The sequence below is a fragment of the Cryptomeria japonica genome, chromosome 9, assembly GCF_030272615.1.
Source record: "Cryptomeria japonica chromosome 9, Sugi_1.0, whole genome shotgun sequence".
In the NCBI taxonomy this organism is placed as follows: domain Eukaryota; kingdom Viridiplantae; phylum Streptophyta; class Pinopsida; order Cupressales; family Cupressaceae; genus Cryptomeria; species Cryptomeria japonica.
The window spans coordinates 201,981,037-201,995,013 of NC_081413.1; the positions used below are offsets into that span (position 1 = coordinate 201,981,037).

The 13,977-nt window shown below is 30.8% G+C and overlaps 1 long non-coding RNA gene across 1 annotated transcript; it reads right to left on the reverse strand.

The window, feature by feature from the left end:
* Positions 1-291: 291 nt before the first annotated feature.
* LOC131858205 (uncharacterized) lies at positions 292-7,404 on the reverse strand. The gene is made up of 2 exons (XR_009358961.1): positions 4,517-7,404; positions 292-2,264 (listed from the first exon to the last, which is right to left on the reverse strand). It is a non-coding gene; the product is annotated as an uncharacterized LOC131858205 (long non-coding RNA).
* Between the last annotated feature and the right edge of the window lie 6,573 nt (positions 7,405-13,977).

Here is a 13,977-nt window from a genome sequence, read left to right on the forward strand (position 1 = left end):
TTGAGAGAGAGATTAAATTCATTTTACAAAACTTTGCTAAACCCCTTTTATTTTTTCAAACAAACTTCTTAAACCCTTCCTTAACAAATATAGAAACATATAACGATTTGCCCAAATAAAACCACTGCACAGTAAAGAAAGAAATTTATAGAAAAAAGATTCAGGAAGGAAAACACCTGATGAAGTAAACTGTGTGCTAATGATTCTCTCAAAATTGTCACGGTGTAACTGTTCAAAAAATTCCATGAATCACTCATCAAAACCCATCACTGCATCTTTCTTGGCTGAGGGTAAAAGCAATAAAATGCTGACTTGTATTCATGTGCCCTAGTATGAGCAAGAGGACTTCCACAAAACAAAACTATGAAAAATAAGCTTCAAAACAAACAAATAATATGCCCTGCCGATAATATGTCATGTCCTACTCACCGAGTATTTCGATGGGAATTTATAAAGCAAAAACATTATGCCCGCTAGGTTTATATTGGTGGGAAACATCACATTATGTTACCTAGTCACCTAAGTGACTTAAATGTTGAACGACCCCTTAGTCACTTAATCACATGTATACAATTGTGTCACAAATCAACCTTTCCAAGCAATGTAGGATAAACATGAAATGCCAATTATAACAAGCTTTCAAATCATTTGACACAAATGCCTAGGGGTTAACAAACTCCCCCTTTAGCATTGGTGTCAAATATAACCAAAGTCTGGAGAACAATATACCTGCAATACCTGAATACCCATGTAAAACACAATCTTGTCAAGTGTATCCTATGACTTCAAGGGAGATGTCAAACCACAAGATCACTAAATCACAAGAATATTACCATGATACTAAATCAAAACTAAATATGCCATGTATGACATGAAAAATATGCCATGATACCATATGAAAGAATATGCCATGTATGCCATGAAAAATATGCTATGGTACCATATGAAAAACTAAACTGCTGAATCACAAATACAAATCATTGTTGACTGCATAAAACTGTTACAAATCACTGCTGATTGCATAAAACTTTCACAAATCACTGTTGACTGCATAAAACTATCATAAAACTGCCATAAAGCACTATTGAACCATGATAGGATAGCCATTTCTCCCCCTTTTGACAATAATGCCAAAGGAGAGAAGCTGAAACCAACAAAAAAAATTGAAAGCACGCATATGGTGCATAAAAATATCACAGGTATGATAATGCATCATAAATTTACTTTAATGCCACTAGGGTAAAAAAAATGTGCATGAAATGCTCCCCCTTACTCCATGAATTGGAGTAAATCACTAAACAAAACTGAGAGATAAGACACCAAGTTTATCTCTTAATGCCTCAATTAAAGTCTCTTTGGGTAATGGCTTGGTGAAAATATCAACCACTTGATCTTTGGAGGACACAAAATGCAGAACAACTTCATTTGCTAGAACCTCAGTGTAGCAAGAAGTGGGTGCAATGTATTCAGCCTCTGCTATATACATAGCTACTGAATCCTTATTCTTACTATGGCAAGCCATCAATCTATCACCAAGGAAGAAAGAACATCTAGAAGTTCTTTTTCTGTCATCCAAACAACCTGCCCAATCAACATCAGAATAGGAAACTAAAGTGAAATCATTATACCTAGGATACCAAACCCCCTAATCAGGAGTACCAGAGATCTATCTCAAAATTCTTTTAACAACATCTAAATGATATTTCTTTGGTGATTACTGAAATCTTGAGACCAAACATACAGACTAGATAATATCAGGTCTGGTTGTAGCTAAATATAATAAGTTGCCAATCATAGACCTATACAAAGTATGATCTGTATTAGGCTGATCTACTTCCTGTTTAAGCTTACAATTTGTTTCCATAGGTGTACCAATAGGTTTACACCCATTCATCTGAAATTTGTCTAACATTTCTCTGGCATATTTAGTTTGAGATATGAATATCCCTTTATCCAATTGATTGACCTGTAACCCCAAGAAGAAAGAGAGTTCACCCGGCATAGACATTTCAAATTTAGATGTCATGAGATGAGGAAATTTAGAACACAAATTTGTATCATCACTACGAAAAATGATGTTATCTACATAAACAACAACAATAAGCATGTTTTCCCCTTTTATCTAAAATACAAGTTACGGTCAACAACACCCTTGAGAAAACCTTGTTCCTGCAAATGTTTGTCTAATTTGGCATACCAGGCTCTTGGAGCTTGTTTTCAGCCATACAAGGCTTTTCTTAATCTTTACACATGATCCTCCTTTCCTGCACATACAAAACCTTTAGGTTGTTCCATATACACTTCTTGTTAAAGGTCACAATTTAAGAATGCAGTTTTGACATCCATCTACTACACTTTAAAATTCTTATAACAGAAAAATATGAGAATATTTTGATAGCTTCAAGTATTGTTACAGGGGAAAAGGTTTCATCAAAATCTACCCCCTCAATCTATGAATATCCTTTACATACTATCCTGGCTTTGTTTCTAATCACATTGCCTTTATCATCACATTTATTCCTAAAAACCCACTTGGCCCCAACTATGCTTTTATTTGAAGGCCTAAGAACAAGCTCCTAGGTCTTGTTCTTTTCAATTTGATCAAGTTCCTCATGAATAGATTTGATCCAAGAAGCATATGACTAGATTTTGTATATGTTTTGGGCTCAAATTGGGATAATAAACACAAATGAACTTGATTGCTAGTATTTACAACTCTTTTTCTATTTATAATTCATGTGGTTTTGTCACCAATTATTTATTCTTCAAGATGATTTTTCTACAGTAATTTAGTAGACCTTATTGGTGTAAAATTCATAGGATCATTTGATACATTATGTTCAGTTTCTTCATCTGATTTTGAGTTATTTCTTGGTTTTTGTTAATTTTCAATTTTCGGTTCATTTTCAAAAGCTTTTACAACGTTATCATCTTCAAGTTCTTTTGTGCCAGAGTTAACCATTTCATCAACTTTAACATTGGTACTTTCTACTACTCTTTTTAGCCTTTTGTTATAATATTTACAGGATTTTTTACGAGTAGAGTAACCCAGAAAGATACCCTCATCACAACAGGATTCAAAGTTGCTAATATTGTCATTATCCCTCTTAATGTAACACTTACTACCAAAGATTTTAAAATAGCCAACATTTGTTGGCCTACCATACCAGAAGTTCATAAGGAGTGAATTTTGTGTTGACTCTTAATTGTACTTTGTTTAAAACATACACAACAATATGAAATGCTTTTTTCCAAAAAGTATTAGACAAGTTTGCATCCCGAAGCATGGTTCTAGCCATTTCCTTTACTGTTTTATTTTTTCTCTCAGCAACACCATTTTGTTGTGGTGTTCTAGAGGTTGACTGCTGGCTTTTTATACCATGTTCTTTACAGTAATCTACAAATTCTTGAGAAGTATACTCTCTCCCTTTATCTAATCTAAGACATTTTATCTTAAGATCTGATTCATTTCCCACCATTTTCCTAAATACCTTGAACCTATGAATAGCTTCTGCCTCATGTTGCAAAACTGTTACCCATGTCATCCTTGTGTAATCGCCAATAAATAACATATAATATCTTTCATTATTTAATGACTTGGTTCTCATAGGACCGCACAGGTCAATGTGAACAAGATGCAAAGGTTTAGTAGAAGAGCACTCTTTAGGTTTAAAACTAACCCTGGTTTGTTTCCCTTCTTGGCACTCTTTACAGATGTTGTTGTTACGATTTGAAAGAGTTGGCATTTTCCTGCCATTTTTATTTTGACTGATTTTGATCAGATTGTCATAATTTATGTGCCCTAATCTTCTATGCCAAAGTCTAGTCTCATCAACTTGACTCATGAAGCACACACTAGACTCTTGTTTGTTGTTAGAATTTTCGTAAAGGTTATTAATGTTCCCATTTGTTCTGAAACCCGCTGCTATAAACTTTCCATATTTCTTTTCAATCTCACAACCAAGTACAGAGAAGGTCACATAGAAGCCATTGTCACAAATTTGACTTACACTAATTTATGTGTTAAACCCTCTAAATAATAAACATCATGTACTGGTGCGTCATTATTAAGCATAATTGTGCCTTTACCATTTATCTAAATACAATGATCATTGCCAAATCTCATAGCAACTCCTGAATAGTTTTCAAGATAGATAAATTTATTTTTATCACCAGTCATATGGTGAGAGCATCAACTATCCAGAACCCAAAGATTCTTTTTAGCTAAGTATAAAGTTGTTTGTGCAACTAAAACTTCAGATTTCCATTTTGGTTTCCAAAGAAGTCTTCATTTGACAGTTTTATCTGACTGTTTAAGAACAAAATTGCAAAAGGCAGCAATGACCAAAATCTTTGCATCTAAAGCATCCGAGATTGCTTAAAAATTTATAAAGATGACCATTGACAAGATTGTATTTTCTTCTTGACACAATTCTACAGTCATTTTCTTTATGTCCAATTTGATTACAATTGACACAATAACCAAAGAAGTGAAAATTATATCTAGGAGACTTACATTTCTTGTCAATCTCCTTCTCAGCTTCAGCTTGTTTTGAGCATTGTCCTTCAGAAAGCTTCTTGTCACTGCAAGACTTATTCACAAAGTCAGATGACTTGTCCAGCTTCTTTCGAACATTTACAATCTTTGCTTCTAAGGAGCAGTATTCTTCTTCTTTGTCTTTGAATTTTCCTTGAGTTACCTCAAGAATTGTTTTGTCCTCTTCAATCTGTAATGTTAGATCCGAAATGAGTTTTTCATGATTTTGATTCTGATCTTTAAGGTTATGACTTATTTTCTTAATTTCTTTATTTTCTTGAGAGCACTTCTTAACTCTCCTTCAAGATCAATCTCAGATGCAAATTTATCTGAATCAATTTCCTCCTGAGTGGTATTTGGAGTCACTATTGCCATGAATAGTGTTTCTTCTCCTTCTTGAATAGATTCATCAGAAAGACTATTTGTAACATTTGCATATAGACTCTTCTTCTTTTTGAAGACATTCTTCTTCTTGAAATTAGTGATTTTTTTCTTTTCTAATTTTCTAGTGCCCTCATCATCACTGTCACTTAGATCCTTATTTGGACATTGAGAATCATAATGTACGATCTTGCCACAATCGAAACACTTAAAGGGTAACTTCCCTTTATATTTACCAAACCCTCTTCTTAGTTTTTTGACAAAAGCCATGTCATGTTCATCTAGATTTTCAGATTCACACATACTATCACTATCCTTTTTGACAGACTTAAAAGAAAATTCTCTACTAGTAGAGCAATTGTCATTGATTCTCATTTCATAAGTTGTAAAAACAGTATGCAAAGCATCTAAAGTGACTTTGTTGATATCTCTTTCCTATAAGGAAGAGATTTTGGAATCAAATTTAGGTGTTAGAGACCTCAACACCTTTTTAACTACAATTGGTTCTTTCAAATCCTCACCAAGACCTCTTATAGAGTTCACAACATCTTGAACTCTCAATAAATAACCTACAATTTTCTCATTTTCAATTATTATGAAACTCTCAAACCTAGCTCTAAAGGTTTGTAACTTTCTTCTTTAACTTGTTCATCACCCTCATAGATATGTGAGAGTTTATCCTAGACAATTTTAGCATTTTTGCAATCCATGATTTTAACCAGGACATCATTAGTTAAGCCACAACAAATAGAATTAAAGGCTTTGGAATCACACTCACATTCCTTCTCCTCATCAGGAGTGGAAGGTGTTGTAATGGAAGTGTATGCATTTTCAACAACAAACCAAACTTTATATCCTAGAGAGGTTAAATGCCTTTTCATTCTAAACTTTTAGAAAGCATAATCAAAACCATTAAATAAAGGTGCTCCAACAGATGATTGACCCTCTTGACTAGCCATAAGTACTCCTACCAGGAAACCCCTAGTTTTCTTTTCAACAAGGGTTTGTCTCCAATACCACTTGTTGGAGTACAATCAACACTGAGAGGGGGGTGGGGTGAATCAATGTTGATAGTCAATTATCGATCTTGTAAAACTTTTGTAGTTTGAAAAACATAATCAACATGAAATGACAAGTAGATGCAAAATCATGCACAAATATCACAACGCAAATTGAGACAATAATATATCCTAAGTGGAAACCCTTCTGGGGAATACAACTACTCAAAATGCCTCACTGGCTTATCTGAAAAAAATCACTTTTACAATGCCTCACTGGCTTTCTAACTTTACTGATTGAGTTTTATAAAAAGAGTGTCATCTATGCTTCTTTACATAGCATCTTCTAATCTCATATTAATTGAGATTTAGAAGTAGTAGTACATCTCAAATAGTTAAATTACAATACACCATAGTGTATATTAAACATACACAATCATATAATATAAAGAGCCTGTTTGCTCATGTATAAAATATAATTATGCATATAAAGCTACACATAGTGATACGCTGTAGTGAAACAAATACATTCCAAATATTTCTCAAAGAAAAACAGATATACAACATGAATCAATGCTTATGTAAAACTGAAATAACTTTGCAAAGTAACAGATAGCAAGAGAGAAAATTTTCTTTTGATCAGGCACAACTCTCTATTTTGAAAGGTTTCAATCAAATCTCATATGATGTTCAACATCTTTGAAAGAAAGATGAACTAACTTCTCCATAACTGTCCTTAACTGAATATAAACAAAAAAATATTTTCAACTGTTAGCACCATGTATACTCAGGTTATAGAAAGACAACCTAATAGATCAAGAATAACTTGACTAGGATATTAACCATATATGAATGTGCATCACAATAACAAGCACTCGAAACATAAACCCCATAAGGATAGAAAAAGAAGCTAGGGTTCGAACTATAGAGCCACAAAGACTATGATAAGTTATGACAATTGCTCTAACTCAAACCGAAAACAAGGACCTGAAAGATAGGGTTTGATAAAATGATTTTAACAACACAGAAACACAAACCCTTTACCCATAACAAAATAAAAACCCAAGAGCTGACTCTTTACAAGAATGCATACACCGAGAGAGAGCTTTTTCATTTAACAAAACTTTGCTAAACCCCTTTTATTTTTTCAAACAAACTTCTTAAACCCTTCCTTAACAAAGGTAAAACCATATAATGATTGTCCCAAATAAAACTACTGCATAGTAAAGAAAGAGATTTGCAAAAAAAAATCAGGAACGAAAACACCTGATGAAGTAAACCGTGTGCTGAAGATTCTCTCAAAACTATTGTGGTGTAACTGTTCAAAAATTGCCATGAATCACTCATCAAGACCTATCACTACGTCTTTTTTGGTCGAGGGTAAAACCAAACAAATACTGACTTGTATGCATGTGCCCTAGTTCAAGCAAGAGGGCTTCCACAAAACAGAGCTATAAAAAATAAGCTTCAAAGAAAAAAAATAATGTGCCCTTCCAATAATACGTCATGTCCCACTCACCGAGTATTTCGGTGGAAATTAATAAAGAAAAAACATTATGCCCGCTAGGTTCATATTGATGGGAAACATCACGTTATGTTACCTAGTCACCTAAGTGACTTCAATGTTGAACGATACCTTAGTCACTTAATCACATGTATACAATTGTGTCACAAGTCAACCTTTCTAAGCAATGTATGCTAAACATGAAATTCCAATGATAACATGCTTCCAAATCATTTGACACAAATGCCAAAACAAATGCCTAGGGGTTAACATGATGTTCACATGTTTATGAGATTATTAATATTGAATTTGATTGGTGCAAATATCAGTAGGGAGGTAAACTAGTCTTATTATTATTAATATTAAAAGATATATTAATCTAATAATTTTATGGATGTTGATAGATTAATCAAATTTATAATAATAATATAATTAGCACGATTAGCAACATTAAGAAAATTAGAAGTTTTAATATTAGTGTTAGAAGAGAGACCATTCTCAAAAGAAATGTTGGTGATGTTTCATCTTCTTACTTTTGCAATTATAATGAAGGAACTTTGAACATCAAGATTTATATAATTTTGAGAAACTTTAATCAAATAAAATCATTATTTACATTATATCTTTGTAAATTAATAAATAAAAGATTTACATTATACATGCAAAAATTACAAATATGTTAAATATTGATTTATAAAATCATATGTAATATGAAGAAAAAAACAAAAATGGTAGAAAACAACTATCCTATTATTTCTCTACATTAAAATGTTGAGCAAATAAACAAAGAAATTGAGGTCATTTGAAAATATATATGATAATTGTAGACACCTAAAATTGTTCTGTCTAATTAAATAAATATTTTTATTTATTTAATTATTTTATCCTAAGTCTTCTATTAGTTAAATAAATCTTTATTTATTTAATTAATTCATTAATCCTCTTCTAATCCTTTCCTCATTTAAATAAATACTTTTATTTATTTATATTGTCATTTTCCTAAATTAAATAAATATTTTATTTATTTAATTGATCCCATTTCTTCTATTAATTAAATAAATCTTTATTATAGTTAGTTAATTCATTAGCCTTTTCTACCTATGATACATGTCATTCATCTCTTAATTCCTACACTACCTACCCTCTCATTATTTTCTTATTTCCTCTACCTACCCTTTAATCCTAGCCGACCATCTATCTTTTACACCTCTTAATCTCATCCTTTCATTTCTTACAGTGTCTTCTATATAAGAGGATGCTTCCTTCATTATCAACCCTCCTATCATTCTAATCAATCTTATGCAAACAATCCTTTTTGTAATCAAGCTATCAACCACATTTCTGTTCTTTGTTGAGCTCTTGTGCACACATAAAATCTGAGAGCAAATATACTAAGCAAGATCAATGGAGATAGGAAGACAATGGAGATTGAAACCCTACTAGACATATGAATGGTATATCTTATTTTATTTTCTTGATTTGCATGATCTTAGGTATCTCTATTGGTATTGGTGAATGTTTCATTGTAGGATCTAGATTGTTTGTGGTTGGATCTTTATGGTTTTACAATAGTTTATCATCACTTTTCACCATACACATTTTGGCATGCCCGATGGGACATGGATTTTTGTTAGATCTATGTTTTTTTTGCAGGTTTTTCTAACCCTATATTGCTGTTTTGTAAAACAATTTAGAGAATAACCTTGTGCAGCTAGGGTTTTAGACACAAGATTAAGATCTTGGAGAGATTTGATCCGATCTCACAAATGGCTTGGAATTTTTGCATAAAATTTTGTTTGTAGGTTGCAGATAGTATCAAGAGTGCTCAGTAAAAAATTCCAATTTTTTGGAGCATATTTGAATTTTCTATGATTTTTCATATAAAAAATAATTTTGAGAGCAAATTAGCGAATTTTTTGGATTTTTTTACATTTTTGGAAATTTATCAGAATTCTAAAGGGGGTCTACTTTTTTTTATTTAAATTTGTGTGCAACTTATTAGTATTAGAAATGCTCAGCTAAAATATCAAATTTTTTTGGAGCATATTTGAATTTTCTATGAATTTTTATGCATTTTCATAAAAAAATTAATTTTGAGAGCAAGTGAGTTAATTTTTAGTTCCTGCCGACAGGTAACTATAGCATCCGTTGGATGCAATAATGAATTTAAGCTATCCAATCACATTACAATATTTTATGGGATTTTCTTTTATTTTAAATGTTTGAATATTAAAATTATTTAATAATTAGCAATAAATCATTTTTTTGAATTATGATTGGATGATGCTGCTAATTTTTTAAATAAAAAAAAATCTGAGATCTGAAAAAATCTTTTTCATTAAATGCAATTTGCAAGTCTGACATAATGCGAAAGAAACAAAGATCTAGAGAAATCTTTTTCATTAAATGCAATTTGAAAATCTGGCATAAGTACATTTAATGTCATTGAATGAGCCGACTGAAATCCATTTTAATCTCATTGAATAGATGATAATGCTTATTTTGTATCATTCATTCCCGTGCAACACAGAGTAGAGAAGAAATTTTGTATCATTTTCCTGCAAGACAGAGAACAAGAGAAAGAACAAAACATTAGCGACAATATTTTGAGCTCAGGTAAGAAATCTTTGTATGAAAATGTCCTGTAGAATGAAGATTTAAAGATGAAATTTCTATTTTATTCCTACTTATGAATTTTTCTTTTTCCCTTTTTTTAATATTGTAGACAACTCAGTTTTCCTATAAGCTAAAAATGTGAGGCAAAAAATTGAGGTTCGTATTGGCTGCTCTGAGAACACATTTTTGTTGCATAGCTGCAACTATATAAAACTCAAACACTTGGCTCCCAATGTGACTGCTAATCACCGTAACTCAAACCCTAGGCTCTCAATTTGACTACTAATCAACAACATTTCCTCTAACAACATCACAGAAAGAACAAGAAATCATGAAAATTGAGAGTTTCGGGTCATAAGCGCAGGTTTTAGATTCTAAAAGGCTTTGTCAAACCTAGGAATGTGTGAAACTAATCCCAAACCTGGCATATACTAAGCTTAATTGTGCATTATCATGTATGTACATTGATGGCGGGATAAATGTTAAAGGTTAATTTAACAAAATAAATAACAATAACAACAGAAAAAAATTGATATTCAAAATTCAATGGGATGTTTAGAAAGCATAATAAGTTTGAAACCCATTACTGAAACACTCAATCTTAACTATGTGCCTTGCCTTATAACTGGTTAAGATCATAAGGCAAACCATTTACCAAAAACCAAATAGAAATAAATAAATAAACTCATTCCACAATGCAAGATGACTTGGCCTAGCTTTGTTTGAACTGGAATATGAATTCTTGGCTTTCCAAGCTTGCAACATCCTTCTAACTTCCCTTCCTTGGCGCAGTCAACTAAGTGCTCTTTGTGTTCTGCATTCTGTCCAATGGCGGCTTAATGTGTTGTATATTACAACGACCATGTATCCTTCAATACGTTGCTTCCAATCTGAACAATGGTGGTTCATTCACCGTAAGCGTGGCATGCTGTAAGAGCCCTGTGTGAATTGCTAAGAATGTTGCATCTTCTCCCAGCAGTATTGAAAGTATCCCACCACAAAAAAAATGCAAACCAAAATTAAATAATTCTCACGCCCAAACTAAACTTGTACGCCCAGTCTGAAATTGCAAAAACAAGCGAATCAGAATATTTTCTAATTCGATTTCCCTTCCTGAAAGCTCAAAAAACCACGAATTCAAGAAAGAGGAATAAAAATTCTTTCTACTGAGAGTTACTTCATATTAAAAAACACACACAGAGATTAGCTTTTAAGCTTCCATCTATTCCACATGTGACAGTGAGGTGGACTCTTGCATGTGCAGTCTATGCACATAGCTAAACGTGGAAACAGTTCTGCTTGGCACGTATTACTTATAGGGTTTGCAAAATTTTGTTTATAGCGTGCAATGTTTTTTATAATCTACGAATGAGATTTCGTAGATGTCACATTAATTGAAATATAATAAATATATTAACAGGTCACATGGAAAAAAAATGTATTCACCTGTACGCATGTTATATGAGATAAAGATTTCACAGTTTTGATTCTGAGTCTCTTTTAAAGATGGAGATGAAGACCCCCATATTTTATTTGGGAGGCTTACTTTTTTATATTTTCATTTCATGTTTAATTGTTACATACAATGAGAATTATAATTAATAAAAAATTATAGAGTTTTCAAAATAAAATAAATTACAAATAAATTTGTTACTAATATTATTATTAATCTAAATTAAAATTTAATTATAAGTTTCAAATAATTTAATAAGTTTTATTATATATTAATAATAAATGAAATGGTGAGTTATAATTAATATAATATAATATAATAAAAATAATACAATTTATAAATATTAATAAAAAATAAGATTTTAAATTAAGTGTATTATTATATTCTATTAGTAAAGCTTGAATTATGTACATTCAACTATAATTATAATTATATAATTTTCACTTAGGTTAGAATATGTTCAATTAATTTAATCAATATTTCATTTTGTAAAATAGGGTTAATATCATGTAAATACTATTTATTAATATTAATATTATTAGTTTAAATCATTTTTTTTTTTAATAAATACTTTAATTTGTAAAATTAAAAATTGTAGTAAATATATATGTAATTATATCTTTTTATTTAGGTTGTTGATTTTTTCTTGTAATATTCAATTGAAATCAACATTACTTGATTGAGTGTATGCTTATATTTTTTATATCTTATTTCAAAAAAATATTAAATTCTTATTATTGTAAAAAAATCAATTCTCATTAATGTGAAATCTAATATGTAAAACATTTAATTCTTGCAGAATTTCATACACAAATATTTGCAGTTCAGTTGTCAATGGTTAAGGTATGTGCATAATCCACGATTCTTGCAATTTCTTTTAATTCAAAAAAGTGATTTCTACTTTTTCAAAATTAACATATATGCTATGATAACACTTGAAATAAGGGATTTAAAAAAAACTGAACATTATCTAAATAGACAAATATTTCTACAAATTTCAGTCAAACTATAATTGTTTTTTTTATTAGATTTTAAATTAGTAAATAATTTTATAGAAATTTATTAAATCTTCAAATTTTTGTTCCATTTTCTCTCAAAAAATAATTAAATATAATTGAATGTCTTATTATAATTAAACAAATGACTATCTTATATTTATCTTAATTGCTTTGTTGCAAATAGTTATCAATGGCTACAAAGAAGGATACTCAATATGTAAGAAATAATGATTTAATCCACCTGACAAAGTAGACTACACAATCTTTCTCTAATCTATGTTTACAATGACAAGAGGGGGGTGAATATTGCCTTGTACAAAACTACACAAACATTGGCAATGTTCTATGAAGTATGATTTGTTACAAATCCTACTGAGACCTTTTTCCCTCAATTAATTTAATATTGTTGTAATCCTCCATATTTCTTTACAATTCAACAAAAAAAATTATTAAAAGATCTTAACTACAACAAAAACTTCTAAACCATTACTTACCAAAACCCACCTCTACCTTATCTTTTTTCTTCTACCTCCAACATTTGTAACTTTCAACAGGAACATGATGCTATGCGTCTCTTGTTTGGATTTGTTTACAGTTTTGGAAATTTCTCAGAATTAAACACAAGATCTGTTCTTTGTGATTTTAATTTTTATGCAAACTATTTCATAAAAAAATAGATCTTTAAAAATTAGGGTGTTTCATTTTTTTGATTATATCTCACAAATTGCTTGAAATTTTTGTTGAAATTTTTCTATGCAGGTCTGAAAGGCTATCAAGAGTTTCCAGTAAAAAAATCAGATTTTTTGGATCAATGTTGCATTTTCTATGTTTTTCATAAAAAAATAATTTTTGGAGTAAATTAGCAACTTTTTTGGATTTTCTTACATTTTTGGAAATGTCTTGAAATTTTACAAGTGTTCTAATTTTTATGATGCAAAATAACTCATGGAAAATCATATCTTTGAATCTATCAAAAACTGTCTTGTTGAAGGCCCCTATTTCACAAAGTCTTTTGGATCTAAAATCTACCTAACTTGTGTGCTTGTAGGAGGGGTATTATTTCAAAACTACTAATAATCTTGGTGCAAGAAATTTGGAAAATATTTGATTTTAAAATTGCTTTCTTTGTCTTCTTAGTCTAGAAAACACTTCAATTGGTGCACTAAAATTGAACCAGTGTCTTTCGTGTTTTGAGCATTAGGATCTTTTGTGTTTATCTTTAGAGGGCTTGCCTCCCCATGTGGTCACTAGGACTACTAGTGAGGAGGGAACGACCCAAGTGAGTATGGCTAAAACTCAAACATTCCAAATCACTATAATAAATATGCCTCTTGGGATAAAAATTTCGGAGGTTGGAGCTATATGAGATTTATCTCATATCAAGCACATTGTAGGGCCCTTGAGGTCTAAATCATGCTTGTGTGACTAATAAAGTGTTTTGTACTTTGTTGGGATATAGGCCTCAATCGTACTTGCACGACTTCAAAGGA